Source organism: Athene cunicularia (assembly GCF_003259725.1).
Source record: "Athene cunicularia isolate RWA chromosome 2 unlocalized genomic scaffold, athCun1 chr2_part1, whole genome shotgun sequence".
NCBI classification, from domain to species: domain Eukaryota; kingdom Metazoa; phylum Chordata; class Aves; order Strigiformes; family Strigidae; genus Athene; species Athene cunicularia.
This window is the reverse complement of record NW_020799095.1, coordinates 71,592,504-71,618,189: the sequence shown is the minus strand read 5'-3', so window position 1 is coordinate 71,618,189 and position 25,686 is coordinate 71,592,504. Positions and strand designations below refer to the sequence as shown.

Sequence of the window (25,686 nt, the reverse complement as noted above, 5' to 3'; positions counted from 1 at the left end):
GTGACATGGACAGTGGGACTGAGTACACCCTCAGCAAGTTCACCGATGATACCAAGCTGTGTTGTGAGATCAACACACTGGAAGGAAGGGATGCCATTCAGAGGGACCTTGACGGGCTTGAGAGATGGGTTTGTTTAAACCTTATGAAGTTCAAAAAGGCCAAGTGCAAAGTCCTGAACATGGGTCAAGGCAATCCCAAGCACAAATACAGACTGGGCAAAGAGTGGATTGAGAGCAGCCCTACAGAGAAGGACTTGGAGGTGTTGGTCCTTCTTGGGGGATGGAAAACTGAACATGAGCCAACGATGTGTGTTCACAGGCCAGAAAGCCAACTGCATCCTGAGCTTCATCAAGAGAAGCATGGCTAGCAGGTAGAGGAAGGTGAGTCTCCCCCTCCACTCTTGTTAGACCCCACCTAGAGTACTGCATCCAGCTGTTGATCCCCCCAACATAAGAAGGATATGGGCCTGCTTGAGTGAGTCCAGAGGAGGGCCACAAAGATGACTGGGGGACTCTAGCACCTACCCTGTGAGGACAGGCTGAGAGAGTGGGGGTTGTTCAGCCCAGAGAAGAGAAGGCTCTGGGGAGACTTTATAGTTGCCTTCCAGTATTTAAGGTGGCTACAGGAAAGGTGGGCAGGGACTCCTTCTCAGGGAGTGTAGCAAGAGGATGAGGGGAATTGGTTTTAAACAGAAAGAGGGTAGATTTAGATTAAATATTAGGAAGAAATTATTTCCTGTGAGGGTGGTGATACACTGGAACAGGTCACCCAGAGAAGTTGTGGATGCCCCCTCCCTGGAAGTGTTCAAGGACAGGATGGACGGGGCTTTCAGACCCCATGGCAGGGGGATTGGAACTAGATGATCTTTAAGGTTCCTTCCAACCCAAACCATTCTATGATTCTCTGATTCTATAATCACAATACAGTCTTTTCACAAACTGTTTTAATCTAATAGCATATTTATGAGCTATGGAAAATGAAACTCATAAAATAAAATGTTTTTAAAAGGTGTCAGGATATGCCTAGTCTTTAAGATTTCTCAATGTAAAGATACGTTGGATCCCCAGATTATGTAGGAGTTTAGGTAGCACTATTTATCAGGAATACTGGGTTTAATTAGTATTTGCAAAGGAGATTAAACCTTTCCCTTTCAATTGACAATTCAATCATATTTTCTACCTGCTCTCAGTGAGACAGTGTTCTTTGGAATAAACTCTGTACAGGGTCATATCTAAAAAAATTTGCAGAAATAGTAACTACTGCAGAGTTCATTTAATAAATAGGACAGTCCTCACACTGTAAATTATTTCAAGTTTACTGTTTCATTTTCCACCTCCGAAAACTAACATTATTTGCAAACCTCATCTGTCAGCATCTCTTTTCATACAACAATATTTGACATGATCACAAGCTTTTCAGCTGAAAAAAAAACGAAAAAAAACCAACCAAAAACCCTTCCAGTCTGTGAGACAAATAAAAGCATTTTTCATGTGAAAAATCTTTTTCAATTCACTTCCTTCCTAGATCTGATGACTCACAAGACACAGCACAAAACCCTTTTCCCAAGCACAATGGACAGAGACAATAGAGAAAACCAGCTTTGAACAGGTATAAATTGTTTTCATTAAGCTATACAGCCTCTGCATATCATCCAATACAAACTTAGTATCTTTTCATAACTCACCAGTCTCTTTTCCCAAGTAATAAGTGACAGGATGAGAGGAAATAGCCACAGTTTGCACCAGAGAAGGTTCAGATTGGATATTAGGAAACATTTCTTCACCAAAAGTGTTGTCAAGCACTGGAACAGGCTGCCCAGGGAAGCAGTTGACTCACCATCTCTGGAGGTATTGACATGGTTTTAGGGGTGGACTTGGTAGTGTTAGGTTTATGGTTGGACTTGATGATCTTAAAAGTCTTTTAAATGATTCTATGACCTTTTAAGCCTGTCCCTCAAATGTTATACATGTACCACCTCTGACCAAAGGCACAAAATGAGGAAAAAATTTCTATTAACTAAAACCAAAAATGCAAATAATTTTGCACCATCATCTCTGCTAATTCTCCCTTCCGAGTATGACAAAGATCTGCAAGATCTGTCTGAAGCAGCCATCTCTTTCAGAGGCCACTTCTATCACACTCCCCACCTTTACTAGATGAGAGAAAGGTAGCCTCTTCCTTTCTTTTCACTTAAAATTTTCCTCCTCACTACTCATTCTCTTCCATTAAGCAGCATCACATTCAACTTCCATCTTAGTATCTGTCTAGGTTCAACATCCATCATCTATTTGCTGAATTTCCAAATAAAACTCTGAACTTTCTCTCATGTCATGCGTCATGCTCGCAATTTCTCCATAAACATTACTTCATTCTTCAGTTTAAATCTGTCTTTTACCATCATGTTAAAATAGGAGCTTTTATGCATGATGTTGACAAACATGTTTTATTTTCTGTGGCTTCTGATTCCATCAGCATTCATTTGTTGTCCATACCAGCTTTGCTGGTGATTTGGCCTCATTCATAAATTAACTTTCAAACATGAAAGAATTATAATATTGACTCTTCTGAGCTGTGTGCTGGAATTATGAAAATAGGATCAAAATCAAATGAAAGCATCCACAAGAGAAAACTAATGAAATTTCATGTTTTAGATTGCATTTTATCTTCATTCAAAAGAAAAGGTAACAAATGATGCAATGTGGTACATATAAATTAAAGTATCAGGAAGCCACTACATGGCTTTTCCATAAGTCATTTTATAAAGGATATGTTGTAAACATTCAGAGATCTTATGGGTGGTAATGCGGCATTTTACAAATAGTGACACCATAAGCTATTCATTAGTTTTAATATTAAGAGAGTATGAGACCAAATTAGCTATAAACTTACTAGACTGCAAAATTCTAGCAACATTGTATGAATTCATTACAAGAGGTGTCTTTCACAGCTTTATAAAATAAATTATCTTCTTTCTTAACTCCATTAAAGCATATTTACTGAGGGACGTCATCAAAAACTTAACTGATTGAGCAAGTTCAATTTCCTAACTATTTATTTTGCTTGACTTTGAAAATATGGTGACATCTCTGTGCAGACATCTCTGGTTTTGTAATGTTTAAAGTAGCCCTACTGGAAAAGAAAGATAAAAGCCCATAATGTCACAATCCTGTCACTGCTATGTCACTGTGTTGCCAGCAATGTTGAGGGAGGTGATCCTTCCTCTCTATTCAGTACTGGTGAGGCGGGGTGTTGGGTCCAGTTTTAGGCTCCCCAGTACAAGAGAGACATGGACATAGTGGAGAGAGTCCAACAAAGGGCCAGAAGATGATTAAGGGACAGAAGGATCTCTCCTACAAGGAAAGTCTGAGAGATCTGGATCTGTTCAGCCTGGAGAAGAGAAGGCTCAGAAGGGATCTTTTCAATGCGTATAAATACTTGAAGGGAGAGAATTAATATGAGGGAACGAGACTGTTCTCAGTAGTGCCCAGCAACAGGGTAAGAGGCAACAGGCACAAATTGAGACAGAAAATTCCACATGAACACAAGAAAATACATCTTTACTGCAGGTAGTTAGGTTACCCAGTGAGGTTATAAAGTCTTCATCTGTGGAAATATTCAACACCAAACTGGACATGGTCCTAGGTAAATTACTGTAGTTGACTATACTTAACCAGGAGGGTCAGACTAGATGACCTCAAGAGGTCCTTTCCAATGCACACGATTCCTTAACTCTGTAATTTTTAAAAGGTCATCTACCAAACATACATAAAGGTATTTCTAGGCAGCCACACACACAACTCCACACAAGTAATTATATTTAAATAGCAAATACAGTATCATTAGACTATAAAGGATTAAAAGACAGAGCAATTCCAGCAAATACTTTTAACTTTTAATTCTATTAGTGCAGTATCCAGCCCCATGAATTATTCTAACAATGGCCTGTAGGTGGTATCACAATGTAATTAATATATGAAAGATAACATTAACAGTCATAAAGCAGAAGATTCATTCTTTAAAAAAGAAAATATTCACTTTTTGGTCTGTTGGCCTGTGAGACTAAAGATGCAAGAGTGCATGAATTCAAGTTTTTATGCTGTATCTGATATTTCTTCTTTCGATACTGCACCTCTACAGACCTTCAATAATGATCCAATGTTTAGGAATATGCAATAGAGTAAAAGAGAAAATAAAATTTTAAAATTTCCTCAATGTTATCAGAATCCAGGTGAGATTTCTCTGAGCTCTGTTGGCACATGTCAGAAGTCTTTCAAGCCTCACAGATAAGGTTTTAGAAGAGTACTTCTGCACAAAACTGTATGGCAGATAAAGAAAACATGAACAACAGCTCACAGTGAGCTCTAGATAATTAATTAGAATGTATCTTTACTATAATTAGCCTGTTAGACCTTATGGAGCAGTTGCATGGAGACTGATGAATACTATCCCAGCCTAATAGGAAAGGAATGATCATTCTGATCAGTCTGACTCTTCAGAGAAAAAATGTTCCTGAGGAAAACTAAAGCCTACAGCCTCAAGGAACCTGTACATTTGAGAGTTTGACTTACAAATTCTCCCTGTATATTATCCCAGCTTCTAGATTTGAGGCTCACACTTGCAGGTCTTCTCATACTTCTCTAGAGGAAGACGTAAATTGCATTTTTATCGGATAAGTATAAAGTTTGATTTATACTTTGGGCGGTAAGGGTAAGTGATACAACAAAAGAAGACAATACGTCAAAGTGGGTGAGCAGTGAAGATGGTGAGAACTGTGTCTGGATATGTCTGAGATTTTTTTTGACTAAACAAACATACTTTTTGGCGTAAATATGTCTCTGTAAATCAACATTTCCATATATGAAATTCCATGCAGTTGCTGACATAATCTAACACTCTCTGTTATTACTGTCCCAAGTATTGTCCCAAGCAAAAACAGCCATAAGGTTCAGAAGTTGATTCAAGATTCCATGCAAATTTTATACTGTTGAACTGGAAAATTCCACGTGTCCGAGACATTTCTGATTATGAACATACTCATTTTCAATTACAGTTTTACAAGACAGGAGGAACAAGAAAATTCCACACCATTGCCATGACTAACATTTTTAAGCATGTGAATCTATAATAAAAGCTTTACATGGATGCACTTTTATTATAAAACCACTTCAAAGCTGACCAGTTTTTCCCCCTCTTGAGGGGAAAAACATTAGTCAAGTAAAAGAGGCAACTTTCTTAAGTTACCACTTGTAGTCATCCTCACTCAAATTGACACTGAATTATCAGAGTAGTGCAAGTTATGTGCTTATTTTCCGTCCTTTTATGTGTACATATCACTGTATCTCAGACACCCTTTTGTGGTAAAAACAGATAAAAGATGACAAGGAATGTCAACACCGTTCCATATGGTATTAGCCAAAAAAAGATATGCTTTATATATAAGGAAGATATATCATATATACATAGACTAGATTGTTCTTCAGCACCAGCAATCAATGGGGCTGAGAAAATCTACATCCTAATCTGTAAAAGACATTGCTGACAACATGTAAGATAGTTAGGCAATGATGAGAATCACAAATTGTATTAAAAATTAGAAGATTTACGGCATGCTAAAATGAGATTCAGAACTCTAAACATAAACATAGATTAACAGACATGACTCTGAAAGTTGGATACATGACTGCATCATTTTGCACAAACTGGCCTCAAAACACGAAATTAAAATCATTTAGCACTTCAAGTACATATTAAATCTAAACCAAAAAATATATTAGTTGCAACTTTTAAAAAGCACAGGTTTTAGATATATGAATGCATCACTGCACTTTTTTGAGGACATAGTCAACTGTTTTACAGGTTAGGTAACAATGTACTAGCAAACCACATAAGTGGTTAAAAGGCAACAGATTGAATTTAGGTAGACATCCTTTCCAAATGCCAACTAGCAAATCATTTCATGATATAAAATGCTTCTCACTCTACAAAAATGAGTGCAAGGTGCAATTTAAAATGTCTTTCTTTGGCTGTACAGTATGTAATCCAAAAGAACCACATTTATCACATTTAAGCTGAGAGCTAGGAAACATCAAAAACCATGGCAATTCACAGTAGTATGTATTAAACATTTGAATAATTTCATTATATAAATCTTGACTGCTTTTTTTTTTTTTTCACATTCTGTTCATTTACATTCTGTTCGTTTACATTCATTGTCCATATAACGGACAAACACTGCATAAGGTTACGGAAGTATTGACATATGCTACTGAATTGCATCACAGCAGCGTGACACCAATAGCTGAGAGTGCTGAGCTAGGTGCCTGCTGCCTACCACTCAGGCTTATCTGAAATACAGTCATCTTTATACCCATCAGTTGTTTCCTTCCTTTCATAAAATGGAAATCGATAAGAATATCCAAAGCCAACTTCATTCATAAGTGAACCTTAATAAACCCTAAGCTAAGATCTATCGACTCTATAACTATGAAATAAAATACACCTTGACTTGCAAATCAAGACACTGCATTCTACAATATTAGGTGAATTTCCTTATTTAGAAATATCTAACCTATTTAGAATTAAAATTACTCTTATTTACTATCTTATTTACTATCTTAATAAGAAATTTTATAAATCTTAGAACCAGCATTGGTTGCTAATTATTGAAAACATAACTTAAAGGCCTTTGAATAAAAAAAAATAATCACACAGCTGGGCTAAATTTGCCAGTTCTAGGTTCTCTCTACAAAATTTGTAACTGTGCATTGGTCTGACTAACCAGCACAATAAAGGAGAAAATTGGTAATAGAATAATTATCCTGTAATAGTTAAATATGAAATCAGATAGTTTATCTTTGATATCAAATAGTATTTACTTTCAAGGGTTTTTTTAAACATTCAATAGATACTTCTGTGTTTGTTCTTATTTGTTTGTTTGTTTCTTTTTTTTTAATAAACACAACAGGAGTTTTGTAGAGTTACCAAGAAGTAAGTTGCACATTGGTCTTTCCCCGAGAAAAGCTTTGTATAGCAGGTCCTAAGACCTACTCTAAAATTTTAACTAAAATACTACAACATCATGCCAAAAGTTTGTTCCCTATAACATAGGTTATTTTTGCAGTTACGATTAAAAAAAAAAAAAAAAAGATACATACTGCAGTCAAATCCTGAGAAAATTTCTGAGTTTAAAGTGCTACCAGAAGAATTCTTCCATGTATTAGGTTTTTTGCAGTGCTGAGAGTATACACTGAGGTTGATTTTCCTTCTTTTCTTTCTTTGATTACTTAGTTGCTGTTACCGATACAGTATAATACATATTAGATTAATATTTTAAACAGTAAATATTTTTTAGATTATTAGTTACTTTCAGATTTTGAGACATACTTCTCTATTTTTCTCCTCACAGAGTATCACATATCAAGAATTTGGGGAGTTTGAATTTCATTCAGTCCTAACCTTAATCAAGACATTTGTTTTTCTTCGAAATATCCCACTGCCCAGGGATATGGAAATGCACCCAATACAACCTAAGTCTAACTATAATGATTTACATTCCTCCTTCTTGCTCACTTTGAACAAAAAACGATGACTGAGGAATTTGATAAGTGTTTAGGGATTTAAAGCTCTACAGAAATATAAAATCCTCTTTCTATGTCCCAAATATTCCCATATGTTGTTGAGTGTTTTGAACATACATAAGCATCCTCTTAAAGATCATTGGAAAACTCTTTTTTTTCTCTGCTAATGTTTTCATACAAGTTCTGAAACCAATCTACATGAAATCCTTTATTTTGAAAACTTGAGAGAGTGCTAGAAATCCTTGCTTGTGGCAACCTGCAATCCTGAACCAGGGCAACATCCTCAGAAAATCTAGTTTCTTTTTATGGTTTTGCTTTTTTAATAAAACAAAACCAAAATGAAATCCACAAAAAAAGAGTAACATTAAAAGTAACTACAAACAATGCACTTGTAAAAGAAAAACACTTAACCTGTTCACGACAAGGCTAAATCTGAACTACAGCCAGCTGACATGCTTTAGGCTCTTGTATCATTGGTTGCATTTCTCAGACAAAACCCTGTCACTGATAGTTTTCAAAGTCAAACTGTATTTTGGAGTTATGCCCAACAGACCAAATTTCTTTCTCTTTCACTTATGCACTCTTGAAAACAACTTTAAACCTATCTAGAGACATTTTTGACATATTGACATTTTTCACTCTGGCATTACTTTAAGCATTGTTTCACTGCTTCAGATGTTACTTTGTTAGACAAGGTTAGCCTACAAGAGTACTCAGTCACTTCAGGATCTGTGATAATGGAAAAGGGAAAAAAAAATTCTTTCTTCTAAAGATATAACAACAAAAAGATCTCTCTGGGAAAAAAAAAAAAAAATCAAAGGTTTTCACAAAAATATTTTTTCATGAGTTTTAGTTTCTAAACCACCTACAGTCCAAGAATGATCCATCTGAGAAGAAGATACATCCTTCCACTTCCTGTGTCTTTTATCTTGGTCATGCTTTGTCGGTACTTTTATAGATCTAACAATGGAACCTTTCCATATCATTCAAATATATTGTATGTATTTTAAGGAAAGGCTACAACACAGATGCCTTTTCAGCCTTTGTCCCTACTCACCAGCAGGTTACCTGATTTCGGTTCTCTGCGGGTTTATCTGGATGCCCAGCATTACAGACCAAGTTGTCCTACTACTGGAACAAAATTAGTCACAGTACATAAAGTTAAGAATCTGTGAAAGTAGAGATCAATGCCTAGATCTTCCTCCCTCCACAATTTTCAATAAGGCTGTAACACTAGACAAGCACAGTCAGTAATAACTCTGAGATTTTCTTTACAAAAGTTCTCTTGTTAGGAAACATAAATTGATCTGTATATTAAAATTTCTTTGATTACAGTGATTGCAAAATATTTGTGTTCTGAAGAATTGTAAACTAAGAGCAAAAATAAACAATGCTGTAGCTGAGGCACAGAACTGCTCTGATCCAGGAAAGAAATCTCGTATGATCTTATCAGCTCCAACCAGCTATCAGTATCTACTGACAAAGTAAATGAAAGTGGAACAGTGTCTCAAAAGTGTATTTATGTAGGCCATAATCTTTTTTTTCCTTAAGAACTAGACTGGAACATCTAGTTACAAACCCACCTCTATTTAATTGTTTAATGAGTCAACCCTAGGCCCATTAGAATATGGGAAATACATACAGAATCTTAGTATTCCTCTACAGATGTATAGAAAATCACTAAATAAATGATGACAGTAATTTAAAAGTGTTCTTACTAAAAATAATAATAATATGGTGAGATACAGACAGTGCAGTGCCTGGGTATTTCCACATGTATATTTTTTGTGGGTGTTTATCAGAAAATAAGCCTTCATATGAGCACAGATAACCATGCAGACATATACAAACATACATCCACATAGATTTACTCTTTTTTATCTTCCCAAGTTTCAGTTTCTGAGAGGCATGCCAAAGAACATTTAAACACTACAACAGTATTGTGAACAACTATGATCAATGTTATCAAATCTTCCAGGGTAACATTTGGCTAGAAATTTTTTGAGGTAAGAAAAAAAAAATCTTCAGACTCAATGGATGTCAACTGCACAACCTGCAGGCCCAATCATGACTTTTGACAGCAGTAATGTAGAACTTCAGGTAACTAGGAAACACTTGAAAGAATTAAAAAAATTGCCAAATAAAGATTTCTGCACATGTTCAAAAGCTCTGAGTTACACTCTATGCAATAGTTTTGGCGTCACTGATGCTGCATCAGGCATTAATCAGCAAAATTTCTGGCTCATTATCTTCAGTTAATTTTGGTGAGTCCTGCTCATTAAGCAGGGTTCATTCCCCAATTGTCTATGTTGAAATTGAGCATTTAAAATAAAAGTTAATCTCATACTGAGGCATCACTGCCCACTTGCTCACCAGATAAAAATGTAATGTTATGAGGAGGAAAACTTGCATTTGGGGCCAATGACGGCAAGAGAAGCAGCAAAAAAGAAAGTCTAGAAAAAAATTATTTTTATCTTAAAATCTATGACATATTTTGCTAGTTTTCCACCCATCTTTTCACACTTCTAAAACTACACAGTTCTTACTAGATATCTTTTTGGCTGACAGTGAGTTAAGTGAAAAAGTTACCATCCACGACCTGCCCCAGTTGCTCATTAACATCTTTTTTCTCCGCATGTTGCTGCCTCCTCAGATCTGTGAGCTTAACTGCATGCATAGCCAGTCCTGGTGCCAGCCAAAACATTTAGTACCAGATTAAACTTTGTTTTTAAATGCAGGTTATTTGACAGAGACAAGTTAAGGAGAGGCTACAGATGCAAGCAATTCTACTGTGAGACAAGATATAATAATTTCTGGCAGGATGCGGTGAAGAGCAGCTGAGGTAGGCTCAGAGCTGCAATCTTTTCACCAAGCTCAGTAGCAACAAAGAGAACATTTCAGACCACGGCCTTAAAGTTTTGGAGGACAGATGAGAGGAAGAAGTGACAGAATACCACAGGAACAGCAGTAAACTCTATTAGAGATTGACTATGGCTTTAAGAAAAAACTGTTTTATGGAACTGAAAAAAAGAATAAAACTCCTCAGTTTTCCAGGCTATCTTATGTTTATGGAATAGCTAAAAACAATAAAGACATGAAACCAGGAGACTTCTCACAGGGCAGGTGGTGGCATTTAATAAAACTATATACTTACATGATAAAACTTATTGCAGGACCACCACATCCATAGAAGGAAGTAGCTGATGTGAAGTGCTTACTGAACCTGACAACATTTAAAATTTACTAAGCAACCGAGAGAAGGTGCTGTGAGTAAGGTCCCTTAAGGAGACAGTCTATATACCTTGCAGCTTGCTGATTCTTCCCCTTTCTCAGTCATTTTACAGCCACAACTGCTGGCTCCAAAGCTTATGAGTTGGGTACATCTAAAGCCTGTCTCAAAGAGCCCATTTGTTGTCAAGTCTCACGGACCCTGTGGTAAAAATCAGGCAGTGGTTCAGTCCCTTTAGATATGTATCTTGCCAAGACTGATAATTAAATACATGTAAATGTTGCCTGATACACAAGCTAAAAATTGCTTTGTTGTAGTGAGTAAGGAAACAGTGAATTCACCACCTTCTTGGGCTCCGGACCAGTGCTCTAGCCAGAAGGCTATTCTTCTCTTCTCTGCTTACATCACATAAAATTCATTCTTTGCTCATTTCACAACACCTAGAAATTTAAAAAAAAAAAAAAAAAATCCTACTTATAGCATGGGAAGTATTATTTTAATTTATTCCCTTTTCAATGACCAGATTAGGAGGTGTTTGTAGGCCTGGTTCTGTACAGGAGATCATAAATTTCAGATGGAAATTTCAAAGGCACTTGCAAAAGAATGATACTGCGATGTTAAGTCTGCATCTTTAACCCTTCAAATTATAAAAAAGACAGGTAGTCACCAATAAACACCAGAGATATGCCGTGTTTTCCTTCTCCATTCTCAGTAATCTGTAATAAATTCAAAAAGATGACACACTTCTTCCATGGAAAAGAAACAAAAGGTAAGAGTTAAGTAGCTACTTTCATCATTTCTGTCTGGATAGAACACACTCTAATTTGATTGCTATGCTGGGAAGAAGAAAAAAAAAATTAAATTAACCTTTCTCATTCAAAAAAGTTGAAAAAAATTAGAGGTTTCTAGGAGACACTGCAATGGCAAAAATGATAGTGTTCTTACTGTTCTAAGAAATAGAAACATTTTATTATTTTGAAGGAGCTGGCCAAAGCTGGCAGTTGAACTCAATTACAATTCCAGCAGGTGCCAGCTGATACATTCAATAGTGTTTGAGACAAGATGAAATACAGTAGTCCATGCAAATCATAACAGAAAGTAATCTCAGTAAGCTGATACTGAGCCATTCCTTGCCTAAGAATAGGTCTCACATTCCAGATAAAGAAAATTTAAAACATTAAAACTAAAGGATGAAATCAACCTAGCAAAATAATGTAGAAACACATTCCCACAGAACAGACAAACCCAACAGACAAACATATAACATGGTATTATTCTTGAAAAAAAATTTCACAAATAATGAAAAAGATGGTATCTTGGTTGATGAAATGTCCACATTGTTTTCTGTGTCCATCTGCAAGAGACCTATTTTCTCCACATTATTTAGCATATGCTGGGGGGAGATAATTATAAGGATGTTTGAGATTTCTCCAAAGGTTGCACCATGCATTACACGTGTAGCATTTACTTAGGATTATCAAATGCAGCTGCACTGGAAATTAGGAAAATATTAAACATACACAGAAATGAAGCAGTAGACTCAGACCTTCAGGACAGTTGGTGCTTCCTTTTGCTTAATGCCAGCTAGGCCCCAACCCACTGAGCAAAACACTACAAATTTGTATGTTCTGCCAGGTCACACTGTAAATTAACACTCTTAGTTCTAGTGACATGCCACTTGAGGGGAAAAAAAATAATTCTAAACTCTGATAAATCAGAAGAAGGACTTTAAATTATGCCCTACTAAATAAGTGGGTTATCTTAGAAATTAAAATAATATTTTAAACTCACAAAGAAGCTTTTTTTTGTCCATCTGAGCCATTTGGCTTCATGACTCTTCAACTTCTTTTCTTCAGATACTATTCCAGTGCCAAATAAATTGTTGGTCCTCCTGGTAACCAGACTCTATTTTCTGTATCTTACTCAAACATGTCATAAACATTTTGTTTCACCTGCGCAGGTTCATCTTCTCCTTTGGCCTTAAAGACATCAAACTCTCTAAATCAATTCTGTTCCTGCCATTATGACAAGCAAGCCCTACTTATCCTTCTTGTGGCTCCAAGTCTTGAATTTTTCCATTCACTAATACTCTTACCTCTCCACAAATACTCTTAACTCTCTACAGAAATATATATTTCTGGAAGAAGGGGACTTGGCTTCATAATCAACACAAGTAAAAAAGTATTCCCAAAAATGAGTCTATCTAATTCTCTAATCTGGTTTCTTCAGTTACTGAAGACTGGAGTGGACATTCTTCCAAGGTGACTAGAAATGAGCACTTAATAAATGCAATATTTTCCCACATCAAGACTATTAAAGAAGTACATTGCTAAAGACTTAGAATTAGATTTGATCCCTGTGGAACTGCCACACAACTCCACAGAATTCAGCACATTGTTATTCTTTAAAAATAGCAAATAATAAGTAAACATCTACTACAATTAGGACTGCAGACTGGACAATAAAAGCAAAAATGTAGGTTGAAAGGAACTGTTGGAGATCATCTAGTCTAGACTCCTCCTCAAGGCAGGGCTAACTTCCAAGTTAGGTTGGGTTGCTTTAGGGCGTATCCAGACGAGTTTTAGAAACCGTTAGGGATGGAGGTCCCTCTCTAAGCAAACTGTTCCAATGCTTAACCTTGCTCCCTGTGAAAAGTTGCCTCCTTACATCCAATGGGAGTTTCCTTCATTGCCTCTTGTGGCCACTGTCCCCTGCACTGTTGCTGTGCACCTCCCAGGAGAGCTTGGCTCTGCTGCCCCATTATTCCTGCAAGCAGCACCCTGTGATGCCTTGTCTCTCATCTCCTCGCAAAACAGATCCTCCAGTACCTCAGTGGCCTCCCACTCAACACTTTGCATTTTCTTGAAATCCTTCTTGTTTTGGAACACTGCAACCTGGGCACAGCTGTCCTTTTGCAATGGAAGAGGAAAATCCCCTGCCCTGACCCTCCAGCTGTGCCCAGCCATCAGGAAGCCTTCCTCACTGCAAGGGCACATGGCTGCTTTACCTGTAATTCACTGCCCACCAGATCCTCATGACCTTTTCTGTGGAACAGTTGGCAGCTGGGCCATAGTGTTGTGCTGGGTAATGCCAAACCATGTGCAGGACTTCAGCTGAGCTGTCTGTGTGAATGGTATTTATATAGAGTTTTAAGACAAGAGTCCTGTTCTAAGAAACTTAAGCCTAAAGTAGGTGAGACACAATGAAAAATAACTGTTCAAGAAAGGCAAGCCATTCAAAAAGAGGCGAGTTAAAAGTTTTGAGCAGGATTCAGAGGGAGCATAAAGACAAATGCAAATGCAGGAGCTTCAGTTCAAGGTGTGGGAGACAGATAATTGAGAGACTCAAATCCAGGAATGGGTGATAGGGATAAATAAAGCAATAGTATTAGAGGGTTACTTTGCTGTAAGGCATAAGAATAGAAGAATGATTGAAAGCAAAATAAGATTATGTACAACCTTAGGCATGCAGCTCACCTCTTCATTCATTTATTTATTTTTTTCGCTTCTGAGATTCCAATTAGGCAACATCAAAGATACCACAAGCCACTTTAGGTATAAAATGGTCTTCAGAAGGAAAAGTAGTACTGCAGCCTGTCAGAGCTACCTGACGAAGAAGAGTTCAATAATCCTCTACTGCACTTGAGCAGTGAGGAGTGAGAAGTATAACCTTAAAATATAAGTAATGGAAAGAAATAGGTATGTGCCTGAAAGGAAATCTCAAATTCATCATGCTAAGCTTTCAAAGACAAACTTTAAACAAAATGGAGGTAGCTGAAAATACCTATTCATTTTGCTTGTGAGAAAAACGAATCTCTCGGGCCTTTAGGCAGTAGAGAATTATGTGGTCTTTCGAACTGAGAAAGTGCAAACTGTAAAGGATCAGACTGAATAAATGTTAAGATGCCAGTCTTACAGGGCCTTTGGGAATCTATTCAATAACAATATTTTTGAGATGTCTCACACAGGAATGGTGAATTTGTTATAGTTATTTACACCTTGCAGAATAAGCTAATAAAAAAGAAAGGATGTGTTTATACATTAAAGAACAAAGACAAAGGAAATATCTGCATGAGAATGAATAACAGGTATAAACAGACCAGTCATTTTAAGGTAAGCTGAAAAGGAAAAAAAACCCAAAACACCACAACCCCCCCCTCAAATAACTGATAACTTTCAACTGAGCCATACTATAAAAAAGATTAATATTTTCCACTTAGCATTTTTCAAGTCTTGAAAAAGTAGTCTGGTTAGTAAGGCTCTTTCCCTCAATTTATGCAAAGACTTGTAGAATTCATTTAGTCCTCATAGCAAGAAGAAACATCCTTTTCATAAAAAAGGCAAAGGCAAGCAATTGAGTGGAGGAACAGTTTCCTAAAGAACAGCACTCCTGTTACAGCTATTGCAGATGAGACAAGGGTGGTGGTATCCAACATCCAAAAATGAGATATATATGTCTGAAGAAGCTTTCTTGAGTAAGTCCCAGTATCGACCCTGATGCAAAGACCTGCTTCCTGAATACAAGTTTTCTGTGTGTTTTATTCAGGCTACAATAATAACAGTAGCTGTAGAGAAGCCCCTTGCTCCTTATGATGGGAAGGTTAATACCAACAGAAACCATCTCCATTACTTTTTTTTTTTTTTCTCTGCTGTTGACCAGGAGTGCCAATAAAAAGTTGAAGCCCTTGGCTGTGGATCTCAAGGTTGGGATCCAAGTCAGTATGCAAATATATTTTTCTCTGGCGAGCCAAAATTAAGCAGAAGATAGGTATAATTTTCAATATTTAGTATATTGCTCATAACATCCTAAAACTAATTTATAAACACTGATTATTGGGTCTAAGCCTGTAATCCTCTTTAGGAGTAAGATACCTTCTACATATATAGCTTCTTAAGAAAAAAAAAAAAGAAATTCATTATGTGGCAACCTGTAAAACTAACTACATCTTCTTTTGAAAAGAAAAAGATAAGGAGGCATAAAGGAGCTGACTCTAATTGACACCTTTACTACAATAATCTGGAACAATACTTCAAGAGGAGCAAAAAACAGGTTTAGTCATGCCCTTTTTCTCTTGTATCATATCCAAAAAAAAAAGGTTTCAATCTCTTTCTTAAATGACATACTTTTACTTCTTTATTGAATTCTCTATTTCATTACTTCTTTCCTTTCTGCTTTTTTTTTAAATCAACTGCTAAAATTACTCAGCAGAATTGCACATCAGGTATATAACACTTGCTTTCACTGGCATGAGATATATGAGAGACAGGACCTTAAAATGCCAGTCATTATGTACATATCATTAGGCTAATATTTCCTGCAGACCAAATATGTTCACAGATGTAGCAGGGATAGGGCCAAATTGGATTTAAACTATAAAGTTCTTTGTTTCTGCCACTAATGAAAGTCCATCTTTGTTCCAAAATTTCTCTAATGTCAGGTCTGTTGAGGACTCCACCAAAATGGAGCAATAAACCTGGACCTCTAATGTAGCTACAGCTAAAATAAAAACAGCAAGTGAAAATATAGAGTGGGCAGTAATGAAAAAGTATAAAGTCATGAGGAAAAATGTAGGGAGTTGGGAAGACAAAAAATCAGCAAGAACAATTGCCCCATCTTCGACAGCAAAGGAGGTTACAATTCCCCAACTGAGTGAGAACTGTCTGGTGCACAGCGACTCAGCAGGAACCTACATCTGAGTTAGCAGGCATTATAATGCCCTGTCTAGGAGCAGGTTAGCCTTACCTATTGACTGTTTGTATCAGCCAACAAATAATTTGGTGAATTCCCTGCTTGCAATTCTCTGTGTATGGTAAAAGTTGTTCACATAAAAGTGACATGGTAGAGGAAGTGTAGAGAAAATAAAACCATGGTTTGATTAAAGAGTTATCTATCAGTTTGAATGTCTTAATACTGCAGTTTTTAAAATAAGAAAATGAAGGTGGCCTTCAGGTTTCACAAAGGATAAACAACTTCACCACATCAGAAAATCAGTTCATATTTTTAAGTCTGAATGTTGATAAAACAGTATTTTTTAAACAGTCTGACTTGTTTTAAAGCTGCTTGTGTGACAACATCAGCAGATGTTAAAGAAGAGCGAAATGTTTCCCTTTAGGACTAATAATGTATTCACATACAGGATATCCACATTATAGGAATGTCATTATCAAAGGTTTTGTTGTCACAGCAAGATCAACAGCAAGCTACAAAGACTGACTACTAAACAGACTGACAGGCTTAAGACCTTGTCCACCAATCAATTTGTACGGCATTCAGTTTCTAGTTCTCCTTTTCCTGAATACAGTGATGACAGAACATCGACGATTCTCAGAAGACAAAAGCCAATTCTATTTTAAAGTTCCTCTATTTAGCTTACAGTTGCCAACTTACTTAAATGTTTATTAATATTTTTCAAAAAACATAACCTGAATGTTATAGATTTGGAGGTGGTCATATACCAAATCACATTAATTCACAAGCTTTCATTTTAATGGATACATTGAAGTCCTGAACAAAATATTTACAAGCTATTCTTAGATCCTTTTAATAAAACCAGTTGTCTTTCACGTGGAATGAAATATGAATGCTAAGTAGAGAAGCATCAATTATTTTTTTTTTATTTCTGCAAAGATAAGAAAAGGAATACCTGTTTTTTTTAAAGCAAAATTGCAGCTACATGTTGCAAATAAGTACATGCACACGTAGTCCCAAAATGTGTAGCGCATCCATTTAAATGAGCCACGTGCAAAGGGACATTCTTGAGTTTTGCTCTGTAGGGGAGTCACAACACTCATTAAAATATAATAAGCTCCACAATGAATAGAGCAAGTGTTCATTATAATGTAATGACCAATAATTATCACACAATGGTCCTGTGGAGTAAACTCATTGCATTCCAAGTATGTTATACTTCTTTTTCTTTAAAAAAAAAAAAAAAAAAAAAAAAAGCAGCAGAAATGGGAGCTTCTCCTGTCTTGGTTCAGAACAAGGAAACATATAGACATGTTGATGTGACGTAGAGTATTTGACCAAACACACTACCATAATGCAACAACACAAGCCCAGCTGATTTCAGCAGTACAGTGGACATTAATAGCTTTAGTAGATCAGTCCTCACCTGAACTTATACAGTCTGAAAAAGCACAGGTTCATTAGCCTTCAAGTCACAACACAAGGGTATATAGTAAACAAAGCTCTTCTTGCTGGTTTTGCTTGAGATACATTCACAAACCTCCTAAATAGGTTTCTCTCTAGGAGGCTACTTTTTAAAGGCGTGCACAAAGGAACATCCCTCCCATCATCTCTTCTATTCAACTGCCTCATGGCTAAAGAAAGATTATTGAAATAAAGGTGCCCTATTTTTCTTTCCCCACATCCAGCCTGTTGGTCCCTGCATTTTCACCGCCTTAGATCTGGAACTTTACAAACCTTCAATAAAATGACATAGCTCTCTAACATGGCAGAAAATTAATCCAAGAAAAAAAAAAAAATAGTCCAAGCCCTACTAAAAAGCAGCAACCTGTTGCCTGAGTCATCTTGCATAAATTCTCCATAAGCTTCTCTATGGTCTCAGGATATCACTTCTCTGGTAACACACATCCATCTACTGACTCCTCCTTAAGGGGCCAAGAGGTCTCTGGCAATATGTTTTTCACTTACAGTATAAAATATGGTTGGTAGCATGATTGTCTGAGCCAGATCTGAGAAACAGAAAATCCTCCTCCAGGACCATATTCATGTAACGAGAACACTCCCTCTAAACCGAGCGTGTCCAATTTACATCACACATGATGTTTACTTCCTAGCAGCAAGCTGGGGACTGATCCACGGTACTCTGTCAGCACTGCAGACACACTCCTGACCTATAAGCCACGCACAGCCTGTGTGCCCATAATGCACCTGGGAAGAGGTGGCTACTGCTTGAAGGCACTTCTGGCACCAGGTCACATCATCTGCTTCAGGAACAGTAGTCACCTTCCCACCATGCTGCTCCCTGGGGCAACCCTGGGGCACCCACCATGTTAATGCACTGTGAACCTTATGCCTAGGATAGATGTCCTGAGAATATACAGAATAACAAATAAATCCAGTTTATTTAGGAAAAACTAAACCTTGTATGAACCGACTGTACTGTGAATACTTTGCAGTCTTTACCTGACACTGAAAGAAGCTCATCCAGCTAGAAATGTTGAGCACCACTTGAAAACATATGCTTGCTTGCTGATTGTCTTGCCACTTTCCGAAACCACTTAGAAGGGTTTCTAATACAAAGCTACGCTGGATTTCAAAGTGTTAGTTGTGCATTCATTGAAAATGAATGAGTATAAGAACAAGTATTACATTTCTTCAGCGGTCTTCTAAAAGAAGTCTTAGATGGTTCACAATTAAAAAAAAAAAAAAAAAAGGGGAAAAAAACCAACTTCACATACAATGCTAAATGAAATTATTATTTTACACCTTCTGCCATGGAAATTCAAAAATATTTCAGATTTCTCTAGGCTGAATAGGCAAGATAATAACTCTTGAGCTCAAACTCCTTGATATGAAAGTAAGAATTTGTGCTTTAATAAATGGCAAATATATAACACATTTTCTTCATCATCAAAATATAGGGAAATTGAACGTAATAAATAATGTGTGGCTTTTATTTTTGTCTCCAATAAGGAGGCTTATTATTTATTAGAAAGAAAAACATGTAAAACATAAAAGAAATAGTGATTGAGGACTGTAATCCAGATATAAATTAGTTTCCTTTTTATTTTTAAATATTGGCAGTTCCCATGGGCATTTAATACCTGCCATGCTACAGTGGTGCTCATATGCCCTAGTTTTATTTCACCTCTCCTGAAAGCCAAGATTTTACACTTAGAAGAGTCAGCAGTTCCAAGGTGCTAATACAATATATCAGTGTTAAAAATACCTTCTTACATTCAAATGAAATTTTTCTCACTATTGAACAAACTAAGGAGCTACATCCTTTTCAGCAACTACTTTTTTCTTCAAATATGCACAAACACATGCATACACATTCCAACACCCTCAGAATTAATAGCAACACTTTTCCTGTGCTGCCACCATTGCTAAACTGTTAACATTTTTATTAATTATAGGAAGCTTCTCTACTGAAGGAGCACTTGTATTTTAGAGGTAGTAGAGAATTCATTGGGACAGGGTCTCAAACCTGCTTCTGTGTACCTCAAATACTTGCCCTACTACTATAGAGATGGTCTCTATGTAACTATTTTTAAAAAACTTTTTATTCTATCAATTTGAGTATAAACAATGACTGAACATGATACTAGCCAGAAATCCAAGTCCGAGAAATTTCATCCCCTGCCCCAATTCCAAGTATAAGCTTCAGTGTCATTATAACAACTGTCCTATGTGGAAATGGTCTTTACAAGGAAAACACAAAACAAAAATATTTCCTCTGGGCAAGGCATAATTATTGATAATGAAAGGCACTTCATAGTCTCTTGGACCAAAATATTTTAATTCACAGCTCTCCTACCACCCAATAAGAGTAAGATGTGAATTAAACAGAAATCAAATCCAAATGTATAACTTTGATATAACAATATTTACTCATTTAGTTAACTGGTCTAATCATAGAATATTATTCAAAATAAATAATTTAATATAATTATGGAAATGTACATTCCCATATGTGAAAATAAGCAGACTTGGGTCAAAGAATAGATCATTTTACTGCCACATGATGTGATCGGTAACTTTTACATGCTTTTAACAGTACCAAGCATTGTTCTTTTTTCATAAAGCTGATTTCCATTTCTTTGTACCTTCCCAAAGAATGTGTGTGTGTGTGTGTGTGTGTGTGTGTGTGTGTGTGTGACACCATATATGCATCCATAACTGCAGCTATAAGGGCTTAATAGCAATTAATTATGAAACAATACAGTATATGATAGAGACCCTGGAACAGGTTGTCCAGAGAAGTTGTGGAAGTTCCATCATTGGAAGTGTTCAAGGTCAGACTGGATGGAGCTTTGATCAACCTGATCTGGTGAAAGATGTCCCTGCCCATGCTAGGGGGGTTGGACTACCTGGTCTTGAAGGTCCCTTCCAACCCAAACTATTCTGTGATTCTGTGATACACCCAGAAATACCAAAACAGGGAAGTCAATCAAATACAGAGTTGGTTGTTTTCAACAGGACTACTGCGTAGGAATAAGACATGATGTAAAGTATTTAGACCACCTACATTTAGGCATATACTTCAGTTTAAGCTACCTATGTCGCCAGCAGGGAGTGGCAGGTTTCTTCACAGAACAGTTCAAAGCAATTTAAGTGCAAGATCCCACCACAGTGCATGAAAAATATGAAGCTGGCTGATTTATAAAGCCTGGTTGACCACCCCTGGCTGATGGAGGAACCAGATGAGGACAGGACTCTCCCCAGTTCCACCTCCAACAGACTGTCCTAAGGAAAAGCATGCCTGTCCTACCACCACACTCCTCCCATTTGCTAAATCAAGACAATGTGACTGATCCCTCTTTTGTAAAGTACTTCCAGGGTTCAACATTAAGGACTATGCAGTACTACACATACAAAAAAATTTCACAGATTGCTACAGACCTATGGTAGAAATGTACATAGTACCTGAGCTAGCTAGGCTATTCTTATATGACACTTCACAAACACGCTTTATAATCTGTCCATGTAAATACTGGATAAATTATATTGAAACCTAGGTAAGATGGAGTGAGGATGGAAAAATATGTCTGTAACATAAATATATTCCTTCTTGCAAGAACATTTGCTTAAAAGAAGCAAACAGTTTCATAAAGAGTGGGGAGTCAAGTTCATAACTGTAAAATAAGTCTTTTCTATGATAACAAACCCAGCCTTAACTCTGCTCAGGTTTGAAGTAATTCCACAAAAATATAAATGGCAATTGCCATCATGCAAAATCACAATTCTTACAGGCCTCGGGCATCTGTTAAATGTATTTTCAGTATGCAAGAACTGCAGATGTGCAAATGCCATCAAGTTGCCTATTAGTTACTTACAGAGCTACATAACTGTGTTGTTCTGTTTGTGCTCAGCACACAAAGACATTATTTAGAAAAAAAACAAATCCAAAACAACTCTCTCTGCCCCCCCAAAACCCAACACCCAAATAGATCAGGCTTATGCATGAGACTTGGGGGATTTGAAGCAAGTGTAATAACTGTGGCAAGCATAATGTTACATCAGTCCCTTCAAATCCCCAACTGGTTTCATTTAAATTCCTGTTGATTTTCCATCTGCATATTAAGAACAGTCCAAAAAAGTAATGGTACATTATTTAAAGCATCTCAGTATCAGTAGTTTGTCTGATAACCCTAGTTTTGAAGGAAAAAAAAAAAAATGCCATTCTTCCTTCTCTGTTATGGAAGACATGATTTTTTTTTTTTTTGGCTCCCAATTCAGGAGCTTAAAAATTCTTACTTCAATTCTTGGATTGAATTTTCAAATTCCATGTAGTTTTCTGGAAATGGAAAGCAAAATTGTGTTTATAATCAAAATCGATGTATAAAGTAATGGAGATACAAACATTTCAGTATTAGGCTCTGCAATAATTTTTAAAAACAATTTTGTACTATATTCGTTCTGTAATTATCGTGCAATATTCATGTCATACATTAAATTACAGAGTGCTTCATGGACTTGTTTAAGACTGCCCATCAAGTAAGTGGTGAAATTAAAGCACTTCAACCTGATTTATCACTGGACTATACTCTCTTTAAACTAGAACGCTGTTGACCAAGGAAAATCATTTTCCTACTATAATTAATGCTAGTGAGATTTACATACTGGATTATATAAATCTTTGGAGGTAATTTTGGGGTTTTCATATTATTTCCACTTACAACTTTGTATATGCATCTCCTTCCTCTAGGAGAAGATGACTAGAATCTCTCCTATGTATAGAATCACTATATTGATTTTTTTTCTACCTATTTCCTCCCCTTCCTGTCATGTCAGTTGCTACCTTTATTTTGCACTGCCAACAAGCAGACTGCCTCAACATGTCATGATGGCTGATATCGCTTAGGCTCTTTTGCAGGACAGCTCTGCCAACTAGCTGTTAACTGTCCGAGCAGGAGCTCATGTTCATCTGCATGAAACATCCTGTTCCATGCAGATGAACTGACTCACTGGTATTTAGCTGGTTTGATTCAACCTGATAACACAGATAATTTTCAGCACTACTTGTATTAACAGAAATGTAGCTCTGGAGCCAAAGCTTCCAGACATAGAACAGGATTTTTCACACCCTTCAAATTTCATTTATCAGCCTGAGATGAAGGTTGAAGTCTTCCACACAACCATGTTGAGAACAAACAACTCAATTACTCCAATTTTAAATGTGTTTATTTCTAGTTGTTGAAAAATATCCAGTCCTTATTAAAACCAGTGATTAAGGTTAAACTGAGTTCAGAAAGAATTATATTTTTTTTTATAATCATTTACATAAATGTTATGTACCACAGGAATGTCAGTACTGGTACAGTAACAACTGTGCCTCTCTGGCATGCATACATGCACTGTCACACACTTATTTTGGATGTTGAAGACATTTATCCCCAGTTGTTTTATAACATGATATATATTCACCAGAACTATTAACATGAGCTAGCACAACACGCGCCAACAAAGTGGTTGAGTTGGAGTCTCTGCATTGCAGGACAGAAACAGTAGACAACAACAATTTTAACATAGGTAGTAAAGACTGCTGCTCTCAAATTAAACTACCTGGGAAATTACTGGTCAAAGTATAACAACTTCACCTGCCATTTTGTCCTAACAGCAGGGTCAGCACTCCTAACCTGGTGAAGCCTTATAGGATCCTCAGCATCTACAAGTGGAAAGAATTTAGTTTTTAACCTCATCTGTAAATGGTTCAATCAGCAACACAGTGCCCCCTACACCACACTTGTGTGCTGGATCTGCTCCTATTTAAAGGAAAGTGTTTGTCTGACATGCTGTTTCTCCTGTCATTTGTTAGAGGGAGCAGGTAACAGCAAATGAGTTGGTCTGTTTTTTGTTCTGTTTGCTTGTATGTTTTTCGTAGAAATGAAATCTATCAGAGTCCTTGAGTAGGATGATTAATAATTCTAACTACAAAAGAAAACTATTACATTGTTTCCATAGGTCCACATTAAAAACATAAAAAGAGCCACACCTTAATTTGCATTAAGTCACCACAATGTACCATGACTTCTTCAGGAAAGTCCCAAATATTCTGTCAAGGCAGTGCAGTAGGTTAGGGAAAGCCTTTGGGTTATTTATCTAAATAAGTCTTCTTACCTTTACAGTTAGGCAAAATGCCAAACGTATGCCAAACTTTTAAATGAATTTAATGCTTCCCCTAAAGGCAAGCATTTACTGTTGTGCAGGAGAAGGATAATTATTGCAGAAGGAAGCCTCCCAGTGTTTTCACACAACGGTATATGATTGACTGCAGCACAGAAGTAAAGCTTTGGAAATGTAGGAGATGTGCTTAGTGTCTTGGGATGAAAAACAAAATATGTACCTTGAATAGAGGCAGTGATTTTATCACCTGTACTAACTGAAGTAATAATTTTACCTGTGTTTTCTATTGTATTTCTTTTGATTATGAAAAACAAATGGGGCATTGGTGCTCATGAAACTGGACTTATCCCAAACCCTAATCTGAATGATGAACTACATTAAAATAGAAGAAATGTTCATACTGCTTTTCAGAGACCCACTCAGAAAAATAAATACATGCAGGGGTGGACACATTTCATTGGCTTCTGTATCCTGTCTTCCTTGTATCTTGTCACTCGTGTACACAAACCAGACTCTCTGTTTCACAGGCACACACAGACAGAGGGGAGGTTCAGGACTCCCTTGTCTTCTAAGATAGATATTAGTGAAGTTGTCCTGAGGAACTCTTTGCTTTCAAAAACACTCGGTTCCAGACCACTGGCAGTGCAGTTGGTGAAAAGGTGGTGTGAACTAAAGGCACATCATACTTTTTGTTCATTAAGAAGAACACCACGGGGGTGGGCTAGGAGAACATGAAGAGAAGATTCATTTCTGGCTGTGCATTATTTACAGTACCCTTTACACAAAGTAAAGTTGGGTCACTGCTTAAGCATTAACAAGCAGCTAAAGGTAAATCTGCAAGAGGTCTTTTTCTGCTGCGATTTCAATGCTCAGCTGTCACATAAAATTGCAGACATGGGGAAAAAAAAAAAAAAACAGAAACCAACCCAAACCAAAACTGAAATTGCTATTCAAATATCAATCTTAATGTTCTTCACATACAGTTTTCCATGGCATGCTCTTTGCATAGGAAGGCTCACATACGTGAGCCGAGCTAAAGAATCTGCCTGCCGTCACCATTAAAACGCATCTGCACATTATTCCTGTAAGTTAAGCAGCAGGACTGTAGGTATTATGAACACGGTCACACATAAACACACACACAGAGACACACAGAGCGCCGCTACCTTTCTACGCCTGCATTTTGCGGGTCCCTTTGCGATTGCCTCCGAGAAGCAGAAGCGGTTCTACAGCACCACAAGGGTAAGGCTTTCGTACCAGCGGTAACTTTAAGACAGACAAATTACAGGTTGTGGACCCACTGCGATAGCATTACCGCACAAAATATTTTGCACTGCTCAGACGGCTGTGTTAGCAGCACCACTGTCCAGAAATACCCCTGTTGCCACATATTAAAGTGTCATTTAAGCCTTACCTTGGCTGACTTGCCCTAACTGGTGACAAGGCACTTTAATTTATAAGAAGCAAATGGGGACTTTTCGCAGTGCTGGCGGCACAGCTGCTCGCCGTCCTCAGAGAGGCACCCGGCCCCGGCTCCGCGTCCCTCGGAGCCCCCAGCCCCG

At 37.0% G+C, this 25,686-nt stretch overlaps 1 protein-coding gene across 15 annotated transcripts in view; it reads right to left on the bottom strand.

Annotated features, from left to right (window-relative positions):
• Nucleotides 1-25,686, bottom strand: part of CDH18 (cadherin 18) — a 578,978-nt gene that overhangs the window by 254,483 nt on the left and 298,809 nt on the right. For 5 of the 15 annotated variants that reach the window (XM_026842284.1, XM_026842282.1, XM_026842297.1 and 2 more), the window contains one exon: nucleotides 11,152-11,247. The exons of 6 other annotated variants lie outside the window; for them this stretch is intronic. The gene's annotated coding sequence lies outside the window, so the exon portion shown is untranslated. Of the gene's footprint in view, nucleotides 1-11,151; nucleotides 11,248-25,538; nucleotides 25,677-25,686 lie in introns of those variants that run through there. 4 more of the 15 variants (XM_026842296.1, XM_026842291.1, XM_026842293.1 and 1 more) reach the window with 2 other exon arrangements.